Source organism: Ctenopharyngodon idella, chromosome 5, assembly GCF_019924925.1.
Source record: "Ctenopharyngodon idella isolate HZGC_01 chromosome 5, HZGC01, whole genome shotgun sequence".
Taxonomy (NCBI): domain Eukaryota; kingdom Metazoa; phylum Chordata; class Actinopteri; order Cypriniformes; family Xenocyprididae; genus Ctenopharyngodon; species Ctenopharyngodon idella.
In genome coordinates this window covers 14,348,545-14,360,565 of record NC_067224.1, presented here as the reverse complement: position 1 = coordinate 14,360,565, position 12,021 = coordinate 14,348,545, and the positions used below count along the sequence as shown (strand labels likewise).

The 12,021-nt window shown below is 37.6% G+C and overlaps 1 protein-coding gene across 4 annotated transcripts in view; it reads left to right on the top strand.

Moving 5' to 3' along the window:
* The window catches only part of apba1a (amyloid beta (A4) precursor protein-binding, family A, member 1a), a 69,927-nt gene that overhangs the window by 12,718 nt on the left and 45,188 nt on the right, over positions 1–12,021 (top strand). For all 4 annotated transcript variants that reach the window (XM_051893111.1, XM_051893107.1, XM_051893109.1 and 1 more), the window contains one exon: positions 10,688–10,871. The gene's annotated coding sequence lies outside the window, so the exon portion shown is untranslated. The remainder of the gene's footprint in view (positions 1–10,687; positions 10,872–12,021) is intronic.

Below are 12,021 nucleotides of genomic sequence, written 5' to 3'. Positions count from 1 at the left end.
TTATAAAGCTATAAGCCCTGTGGGAGGACAGGTGTCCTGGTTTATTCTAGAAAAAAACATCTCTTTCTCTGCATTACTTTCTCTGTTTCTTTGTCAGCTCATGGCTGATGGGGAGAGAGCAGTCACTGACAATCGCTGTGTGAATGATCTATTTGCTGTTCACTTTGATTGTACATTTGGCACATTTTCTGGTTGTCATTCTCATCTCATGAGAGAATTACTCTGATGTTTGGCAAACTGATCTCAGTTTAGGCCGGCTGACAGTCACATTGTTGTATTTGTTTTGTCCAAGACCTACAAAAGCTTTGAGATTAACAGTGTTGGATTGTACAAATTACACAAAAGATGGGGCTTTCCTTTGTTGTGATGCTGCACGGCCTCTCTCGAGTTCTCACGATCCACAATTCATTGTCTCAGCATCGAGCGTGAAGCTATGGCTATGGTGTGTATATCAGTTTGTGTATAAAGCCTGCTGTGTTAATTCGTGAGCACTTGAAGGTCGCTCCACATGAGAGCTGCTCTGTCTGGGATTCAGAGACCATGCTCAGTAGATTTTGGGGATGTGCGGTGGTTAAACCAGCCTCTGGCAGAGATTAGCCAGCGTAATGTAAGGCAGCTTAATGCCGGGAGCCTTGAGACGATAACCCCTGCCGCTTCAAACAAAACAAACATGTTCTGTAGCTTCATTCCAGGGAAAATCCTGCAAAAAGAGTATTTAACGTTTGACTGATAGGTGGGCCAGGAAAGTAAAAAATTCAGTCTAGTTCAAAACACATGTGGCAAATGTACTGTTTGTGTTCATGTTGGTTTCATTTGATTTTAAAAAACTTTTACACCATTTTCAAAAATGCTTAGTTTGATGACTAAACGTCATGTGGTGAACCAAGAAAAAAGTAATAAGATATTTTCATTACACCTTGAATGCATGAGTAACCATTACTAAAAAAAAAAAAGTTTAAAATGCATTTTTCAAGGTAAAAATTGTTTTTTTTTAAAAATTATCAATTATTATTTTATAAACATTATTAAAGTCACTGTGAAATAAAAATGAACAATTCTTGTTTTTTAATGGAATATTCCAGTATTTATTATCAATGATTTATCTGTGCACATCATTATTTTTTTAATTAATGTGCCCTTGTAATCTTTAATCAAAATAACTTCTTCCTCTTGAAACAATATTCTTTTCTCTGATGATGTTTATTAGCGTGAGGGCGGGACAACCTGTCACTCACATGAGATCACAGCAATAGCAAACCACAACAATCCAATTAATAGAGTGGTGCAGGTATGACATCACTTTGTAGGCCTAAACGCAGAAACGAGTTAGCATTTTAGCATTTTTGAATGGGATTTTGGTTAAATGGCTGAAATAAGGTCTGTGGTGAACACAAGCTCAAGACACTTACACGTTTTATTCTACGACATAAAATACATCAGTATTACCCAACTCATGATTTTTTTGAAGCTGTTCCGTGTCTTGAAAAAGGCGGTTGCTAACAAGTGGCTAAATAGGGGCTATAGAGGCTGTCGGGAAGATCAAACGTCATCCCGCCGAACAGGCTCAGAACGCTTTTACAGCCACATAATGCTTATAATTGGGCTCTTATAAATTATTCTAACTCAAACGATCTGGGAAAATGTTTTTTAGATAACTGAAAGAGCTTAGTGATGGTGACGTTGAAGTCGTGAGAATGTGGTGTAGTTCATTTATGGCCTACCTTTAGCTTTTTACTTCTGATGACTGCATTTAGGCTTCAAAATTCATAAAAGTTGTGTTTGTCTGTGTGAAAATTATCTTGATGGACCAAACGTGTAAGTATCAAACTTTTGTTGATCACAGAGCTTGTTTGTTTTTTTTTTTTTTTTTGCGATAATCCAAAAACCAATGGAAAATTCCTTGTCGAGGGAACCAGTGTGATGCTAACTGCTGATTGGCCTACAAAGTGACGTCATTACTGCACCCCTCTATTCCGCATGGAATTCCACAACTTCTGTTTCATGCTGAATTTAAGTTTTTGAGGAGTCTCACCACATGATATTTTACATTCAAAAGTAACCTTGTCTTGTTGTGAAAAGTTCAAATTATCTGATTTTTAAAGAGACTAACTGACCTTGATACCATGTCATGAGGGTCTGCGGGGTTCTCTCGATGATATGATTTCTTTTTTCTTTTTTTTTTCTCCAAGTGTGTTGGACCATATGGCCTTGTAGGTCTCACCACATGACTTCAGTTTTTCAAATTTTAATAAGCAATGAAGCAATTTAATAAAATTGTAAAATTTTCTATGAAATAATAATAAAGGTGTCACATCTTACCAGGCTCCAAGATCTCACACACCCAATGCTCACTCTCACCTGAATACTGGTCACCTGCACCTGTCCCTCATCAGCACGCCAATCAGGACTTGTATAAGAGCACACACCTCACAGTCACTCATAGGGTGCATCTCAATCAGCTCCCTAGATTCCAAGGTCGTGAACCAGTATATCGTGTACATGAATTTAGGCACTGGTAAGGACAGTAAGGACCCACTACACATTAGGACACTGACGACTCTACTCTCATTGTACAACATCACTACTTGTATTTGTGAACCACAACAGAACTGATATCTTTCTGACGTTGTTTTAATGTTATTTAAAGTACAGTATGATTTATACTTTGCTTGTTACATATACATGCAACATTTCAACTGTAAATAAATTATGAATGTTAGCGAGATTATTTTCATTACCTGTCTAGCGATGTTCAGATTTATGCTGAAATATAAAATAATGGTTTGTATGTTAAAAAACATCTATCACGTGTCATTATGTGTAGTGAGTTGGCATTAAGAGATTTATGTTTCGTGTTTCAGAACTTCTGTTAAGGGAACATAGTGAGCATCGATGCTCCCTGCGTGACTTTTTAGGCAGCAAACATGTCAATGCACTGGTAGGATTTTGCGATTGAGACAGCCCTTAAAATGGCCGACTCTGATAAGTGCCCTGATTACTGCACTAGGCAGCTGATTAAGACACACTCTTTGTCTGGTCTCCAGTGCGGATAATAGACTTATTACCTTACTCGCTGTCTCTGTGTCTGGTATTCCAAGACAGAAGACCAGACTTCAACATCATGAACCCAACAGGCCAAGATCCATTCCAGGAACTCGTCGATTGCCGTGTTGTAACAGCATCTGGATTTACCACCGTACCCGTCACTGCACCAAGCACTTGGAGGACTGCAATGACTTCCTGCTCCAGTGTTCACTTGCCCTAGAGATACAGCCGCATTGCTTCCCCACAGACAGAGCCAAAATTTCTTTCATCCTTTCATTGCTAACGGGGCGAGTGCCCCAGTGGGCTGAAATCATTGATCAGTGACACCAATCTCTCAACAGTTTTGTGGCTCACTTCAGAGAAGTTTTCGGCCGTCAACTTTATCATTTACACCAGGGAAAAAAGTTCTATTAATGACAATGCTCTGAGGTTTCGTACCTTAGCAGTGGATGGAACAAGCGCTCGCTCCTCACAACCCTGGCTGAATATTGCCAGCATGTTTTGGAGGTCCTCCAAGACTAGAGAGAATTCCAACTCTTCCTCAAAGCCAAGAAATGCACCTTCCACCAGTCCTCCACCCAGTTCTTCAGTTACCAAATTAGTGAAAACGATATCAAGATGGACGAGGGGAAGTTTGATGTAGTATGTTCTTGGCCAACTTCCACACGACTCCATCCATTTCCTTCTTCACCAAGAAGCTCACTCCGGCGGAGCAAAACTATGATATTGGAAATTGTGAGCTCCTCGCATCAAACTAGCTCTGGAGGAATGGAAGCATTGGCTGAAGGGAGCCGGTCACCCTTTCTTAGTGCTCACCGACCATCGCCACCTGGAATATCTCTGTGAGGCCAAGAGTTTGAACCCCAGATAAAAGGATTATGGAAAACTATTTTAGGTTTTCATTTCAAGATTTTCATTCTCTAAGATTTATTTCATTCATTTTCATGAGTCATTTTCATTATGATATCAGAACAGCAGTATCAATCAGACATTTTTCAGTGTTATGCCCCTGAAAATATGAAAATGAATTTTCATTGCTCACCAATGAAGCATGCTCACCAAAGATGTATATTCAAGTAATTGTATATATGAACTGATTTTTTTATGCATTTTTGAATAAATTAAAAGGACAACAAAAGCAGCATCATGTAATTGACCTTGGTGTAAACAAGACATGAGATGTTGATTTGATTTTAGCATTGATTTATTAGTAAATTCTTCTGAAACATACATGTATTGTGCTACAGGCTGAGTATTTTGATGTCATTGTTCATTGTTAGAAAGTTCACGTGATGGCCCAGACTCCTGCACGTGTTGTCAGGTGATTTGTGCGCGCTGTGCTTTTAGCTTGTGGAAAGGTCATCTCTCTTCACCTGCAGCTCCAGAGGGAGTAATTACAGACCGATGTGACCACCCACGTCTCTCTCGTCTCTCGCCCCTCGCTCTCTCTCTCCAAACATACTGCAGAACTCATGTTCAGCTGAGACACATGGGTTCCCTGCCTTTGTTTTATCGATTTTTATTCGAACAATTTTAAAATCACACCAATAACTTCCCTCACTCTGTTTTTCAGATAAAATGCTCAGAAAATCTGTAGTATCATTTGCCTGTCTTTCAAATCAATTGGACAATTTTATATTTCTTTTTATATGAGTGTTTTCTGTGTATTTTGTCTGCTTAAAAGATAGTTCACACAAAAGTGAAAATTGTTTCTGTCATCATTTACTCACCCTCAAACCTGTATGACTTTCTTTCTTCTGTGGGATATGAAAGAAGATATTTTCATTTTGAACTGTTCCTTTAACATCTGATTGTACTGTTAGTGAGTAATCGCATGTAATTTCACAAAAGTGACATAATCAGGTTGATCTGGGGTTCAGTAAAGCTACTCTGTTGATTTAAACCTCAGAAAGCCAACCAGATAATGCAGACTGTATGCAGCATGGTCTTAAAGCGATTATACGTTTCTGTCAGCTTGTGTTGGGAAGAGTAGGGATATAAAAAATGAGAAATGGCAAAGGCCTTTCTAGGTATTGTTGAATATGGGTTAAAGATAGTGTTTGCTTCTCCTCTCAATTTGATACGGTTGAACAAGCAAGAGAAAAGATGTCTGACGGTCTGACTTTCTCTCTCTGCCTACTGCAAGACCTATTCATAGATGTTTTCAGTCCGAGACGACATGCCCACGGATCGCCCACAGTGCATTCACTGACCATCTGATGCATTTTCTCAAAAAAACTGTAAAGTACTTTCTTGATCTGCTCTAATCTGATTGGCTGACTTTTCCCACTTCCGGAAATAAGGGCATTTATGGCTTTTTTTCAGTCCGTCTGGAAAAAAGATGTGTTTACTTGGCAAGTAGACTTGGCAAGTAAACTAAACATCCATGACCAGAAATATATGTTCTGAATTATGTTTGTTAAAGGATTAGTTCACTTTCAAATGAAAATTACCCCAAGATTTACTCACCCTCAAGCCATCCCAGGTGTATATGACTTTCTTCTTTCTGATGAACACAATCTGAGTTATACAGTATTAAATATCCTGACGCATCCGAGCTTTATAATGGCAGTGAACGATACCAATGAGTATGAGCTGAAGAAAGTGCTTCCATCCACATCCATCCATCATAAACGTACTTCACACGGCTCTGAGGCGAAGTGATGCGTTTGTGTAAAAAAAAAAAAAAAAAAAAAAAAAAAAAATCATATTTAACAAGTTATGAAGTAAAATATCTAGCTTCCGCCAGACCGCCTTCCGTATTCAAGTTACAAAGAAAGTGTAAACTGTCGTCGCTTTAGTTGAGCTTTTTCCGTAACTTGAATAGCGAAGGCATAGGACGTAGCGTAAGCTTTTTGAACTGCGAGAGTTTTACACTTTCTTCATAAGTTGAATATGGAAGGCGGTCTGGCAGAAGCCCTGGAGCCACGTGGAGTACGTTTATGATGGATGGATGTGGATGGAAGCACTTTCTTCAGCTCATACTCGTTGGTATCGTTCACTGCCATTATAAAGTTCAGATGCGTCAGGATATTTATTAATATATCTCCGATTGTGTTCATCAGAAAAAAGAAAGCCATATACACCTAAGATGGCTTGAGGGTGAGTAAAGCTTAGGGTAATTTTCATTTGAAAGTGAACTAATCCTTTAAATAGTTACTGCTTATTACTTCCAAAATTCAGACCAGATTTTATACATCATTTTCACTACTTTGTGTTTTCTGTTCTGTTCTGTTTACTCTGTTACTTAAATATTTTTTAAGCTTGTATATTATTGTGCTATCACTCACTACTAAATGGCACATAAAACAAAATAGACTGTGATTGGTCACTTTACATTTTGAAGTGGGTGGTTTTGTCCAGAATAAGGTACGATTTGAATCAGACCTTTTGCTATATAGTCAAATATATTGTTATGCAAGACATTTTCATAGAGCAGCATACTGTGGCTGTGAAGAAATATGCACATCACTATTCAACTAAGAATTTTTTATGTAAAGCCTATAAACACAGTACACTTTATTAGTAGACTGAATTGAATGTAGAGTGTCTCTCTTTACAAAGTGGCAGCCCTAAAACATTCTAGATGATGCTCCTGTAGATGAAATGGTCTCTAGACAATTAGAATGTGGAAATACAGTCTGTTCACAAGTTGAAGAGGTGATAGTGCTCCTAGCGAAATATCAGCTCTTCTAAATCACAGCTCATTACAAATAGTTGCATTTATATATGTCGACAGTGGCTTTTTATCATGAGCATATGTGGGATGGAGCCTCCTTTAGTCATGTATTCGATTACTGCTGTCTTGTTCAGTAGATAAAATGAGAAGAAAACACAATTTCCATCCTGAATGTGTTATCTTTAGGAATATATATATATATATATATATATATATATATGGTGGCTGAGTGAAGTGACGGGGCACAATTCCCAAAATCACAGTGCTGGACATGAACAGATAGTGAAAGGGAGCATAAATGCGTCCATCACTTATACACACGCATACGTGCACGCACGAATCGCACACCCCAGGGTAGAAGTGCTGTTAACTGGTGAATGAAAAAGGCCTGGGAGAGGCTTTCACATAACACAAATTTAACTGTCACTGTCAGCTAAGGACAGATATGATGGAGCCTGTGGCCTAGATACTGGCAATAGCCTAGAAGAAGGACTATATGCTGGATGAATGTGTGTAGCGTTCTGCAATCTGCAGCAGAAGGGTTGAATGTGAATGTGTTTGTAATATACAACATGATAAGGATGCATGTGCCAGGATGTATATTTTTATGCCAGTGAACATTTCCTAGGGTGGGTTTAATTTTGAAAGTTGTCTTTTATAGACAGCTGACTGATCAGAATATATACCATATGTTTTATTGTGTTCACTTAACCAGCATGTTGTCATTTATGAGATGCTTTAATCCAAAAGCAACTTCCAGTGCTCTTGTTACAGGGACAAATCCCTCTAGAGCAGCCTGGGGTAAAGTGGCTTCCTCAAGGCCTCAGTCATGATTGCTCATGGCTTCTTCCTTGCGGGGCACAAACCAGCAACTTTACGATCACAAGCCATGCGATTTTACCCCTACATGACTCCACAGTGAAAATACAAGTAGTGTTTTTGTAAACAGTGTGATGATCAGTATTTATAGAGCTCAGAATTTTATTTAACTGATACTGTAAATGACTGGTCACCTTAAAAAAATAAACTTTTTGACAATACTTTTGGACTACAACAAAAAAAACAAACTCAAAATATGTGTATATTATATTATATTATATTATATTATACAGTGGGTACGGAAAGTATTCAGACCCCCTTAAATTTTTCACTCTTTGTTATATTGCAGCCATTTGCTAAAATCATTTAAGTTCTTTTTTTTTTTCCTCATTAATGTACACACAGCACCCCATATTGACAGAAAAACACAGAATTGTTGAAATTTTTGCAGATTTATTAAAAAAGAAAAACTGAAATATCACATGGTCCTAAGTATTCAGACCCTTTGCTGTGACACTCATATATTTAACTCAGGTGCTGTCCATTTCTTCTGATCATCCTTGAGATGGTTCTACACCTTCATTTGAGTCCAGCTGTGTTTGATTATACTGATTGGACTTGATTAGGAAAGCCACACACCTGTCTATATAAGACCTTACAGCTCACAGTGCATGTCAGAGCAAATGAGAATCATGAGGTCAAAGGAACTGCCTGAAGAGCTCAGAGACAGAATTGTGGCAAGGCACAGATCTGGCCAAGGTTACAAAAAAATTTCTGCTGCACTTAAGGTTCCTAAGAGCACAGTGGCCTCCATAATCCTTAAATGGAAGACGTTTGGGACAACCAGAACCCTTCCTAGAGCTGGCCGTCCGGCCAAACTGAGCTATCGGGGGAGAAGAGCCTTGGTGAGAGAGGTAAAAAAGAACCCAAAGATCACTGTGGCTGAGCTCCAGAGATACAGTCGGGAGATGGGAGAAAGTTGTAGAAAGTCAACCATCACTGCAGCCCTCCACCAGTCGGGGCTTTATGGCAGAGTGGCCCGATGGAAGCCTCTCCTCAGTGCAAGACACATGAAAGCCTGCATGGAGTTTGCTAAAGATGGTGAGAAATAAGATTCTCTGGTCTGATGAGACCAAGATAGAACTTTTTGGCCTTAATTCTAAGCGGTATGTGTGGAGAAAACCAGGCACTGCTCATCACCTGTCCAATACAGTCCCAACAGTGAAGCATGGTGGTGGCAGCATCATGCTGTGGGGGTGTTTTTCAGCTGCAGGGACAGGACAACTGGTTGCAATCGAGGGAAAGATGAATGCGGCCAAGTACAGGGATATCCTGGACGAAAACCTTCTCCAGAGTGCTCAGGACCTCAGACTGGGCCGAAGGTTTACCTTCCAACAAGACAATGACCCTAAGCACACAGCTAAAATAACGAAGGAGTGGCTTCACAACAACTCCGTGACTGTTCTTGAATGGCCCAGCCAGAGCCCTGACTTAAACCCAATTGAGCATCTCTGGAGAGACCTAAAAATGGCTGTCCACCAACGTTTACCATCCAACCTGACAGAACTGGAGAGGATCTGCAAGGAGGAATGGCAGAGGATCCCCAAATCCAGGTGTGAAAAACTTGTTGCATCTTTCCCAAAAAGACTCATGGCTGTGTTAGATCAAAAGAGTGCTTCTACTAAATACTGAGCAAAGGGTCTGAATACTTAGGACCATGTGATATTTCAGTTTTTCTTTTTTAATAAATCTGCAAAAATGAAAAAATTTGCAAAAATTTCTGTCAATATGGGATGCTGTGTGTACATTAATGAGGAAAAAAAATTAACTTGTTGAATGATTTTAGCAAATGGCTGCAATATAACAAAGAGTGAAAAATTGAAGGGGGTCTGAATACTTTCCATACCCACTGTATTATATTATATTATATTATATTATATTATATTATATTATATTATATTATATTATATAGCATTAATGGGTGCTTGTATTGATAGTCCTGATATTAAAGAATTTGGGGAAAAAACTGAATATACAACAAGGAAAACAAACATTGTTCAAACTTTCAAAGTGACTGCTTTCTTATGTTTAATACTGCAATATTTTTTTTTTAATCCAAAATGAAATGTAGACTTATACACACCTATTAAAAATTTTATTAAAAACCTTATTTATCTTGTGACCTTTCTTAACTTACCATAAGCTAAAGCAGGATTTGAAGTCAGTGAATTTTATGTTTGTGGCAAACAGCTGTCTGTAGGATTCCTCCTATATCTCCAGTATTCTTGATTGCCTTGACAGTTTGGTGAGGCTGTGGGTTTAAATGTAGATTCATCCCATCTGTTCAGCTTCGCAGTTTTTATGATTGAGAGTCGCATTTGAGGAGCTTCAAGCTAACACTGAATTTAAAATGTTTTTCATTTTTACTTTGTGACCACCTTATGCATCATTAATAAAGGAGGAGATTCAGTGCAAATTTGCTCTGCTATATTAAGGGCTTTGAGTGTTGAGCTAAAGCAAGCATCAATTGCTGCTGCTCAGGTTTTTAAAACTCCTAACCTGTTCCTAATTATTACACTTCTGCACCTTTTGTGCTACAGACATGAATAATTGCTCAAATTGTATTGCTTATCTGAAAGATCAGACTTTCTTATAAAATCCTATATATATATATATATATACTGCCTAGCAATCACCCAAAACATGTTAGCAATCACATAGTAACACATGAATAACTACTAATGACAGCAACCATAGCAATGCCCTGGCAACCACCCAGAACACCCTAGTATCCTGGCAGCAAGCACCACACACCATCTTTTTTTATCTCATCCTGATTGATGAAAAATTGTTTAAACCTTAAACCTTAAAATTTCTTATGAATATAAATATTAAAAAGAAATCTTAATCTGTAGTTTATATTTTTAACTATGATGATTTTTTTTTAAATTTATTTATTTTGTGAGGTTTATGCTAAAAATGTGTTATGTTTTTGACTAAAGCAAAGAAAAAACAATTTGCTATTGGCAATTTTGCCTCTATAAATATTTATCCAGTTTTAAAGTTGTGTAGATATTTTTACTGCAATGGTCAAATATATAAATATCTGTATTTAACATTTTTACTCTGTTTTTGTATTTGCAGTGAAATGATTGGCACTGTCTGAATCTGCACCCATCTGGAGCTGAGCCGTTTTTTCCCCCATCCCCAGAGTCCTGATCCTGAGCATTAGGAACAACTGCAAGGCCCCTAACTCATCTACCTCGACGTCCCTCTTTACCCCGGTACTGGTACTGCTTTACCCATAGAAGATAGATGAGCCTGGGAGGTGAGTGCTGTCTCATTTTGTCATATATTTGACAAAGATCCAATATCTCAATCTCTCTTTCTCTCCCTCTAGAACTCTGCGTTGCTCATTCTATCACACTCTTTAGACATCTCACAGTTTATAAAAAAATCCTCTAATAGACTGAAGCTCTTTTCTAAAAACCTCTCTACACCCTGACCGTTATGGAATCTCATTTTGGAACGCTGTTATTAAAGCGACAACTCCATCCAGAGGATAGTTTCCATGTAAAAATCTCACAAATAGCACTATGATGGGGAGACTCAACTTGCAATTGATTTCAATGGAGTTTGTTGTTAGCATGTTGCTAAGCTAACGTTGATGCTCTAATAAGCGTAAAAATACAAAGGACACACAATTTGAATAAAATATTTAATCACACATTTAAATCAGACTAAACTATTTTAAAGAATACTCTAAGAATATTATGAATATTTTAAATTATAACTTAGATTTGTTTATAATGAACATTTTTGGTGGGAAAATAATATTACAAAAATGAACAAGTATTAGCTGTTCTGTGTTTTTTCTCACTTTAAAACGGTCTATTCTATTAGATAAAATTACAATATTTGGTATAATATTGTCAAGTTGTCAAAGAAAATACCAAATTTAACTTAAAGTTGACACTGAACAATTGCTATATTCAATCCTGGTTGGTTAAATTTTAAAAATAAATAACACACACAAATTGTGTATTTCACACAAAATACAGTATTTCATTTTTAATCACACTAAATGATTTTTAACAATACTTTTCAGAATTGAATGAAATTGAACTTGGATTTATTTAATCATTGAGCTCTTCTAGGATTGTGAAAGATACATACAATGCTGCATTAGAATTTGGCTAAAAAAGGATGTCTTGGAAGGAAGCATAATTAAGCCTGGATCAGCCTTTGGGCCTGGGGTGCACATATGATGCTTTAAAATGCTGTCTCCTTAGACATCTCACTAGGTTTTGAAACAGAGCATGACTCTCTCCTTCACTTACTGAGTGAAATCTGTCCTTGAATGTTTAACATTTATCTCTCCAGCACAAAAGACTCACATTTCCCCTGTTTTCAGGACACAACAGCTATTTTTAGAAAAAGTTGTGAATTTAACTTATTTGCAGTTTTGGAATATTGCT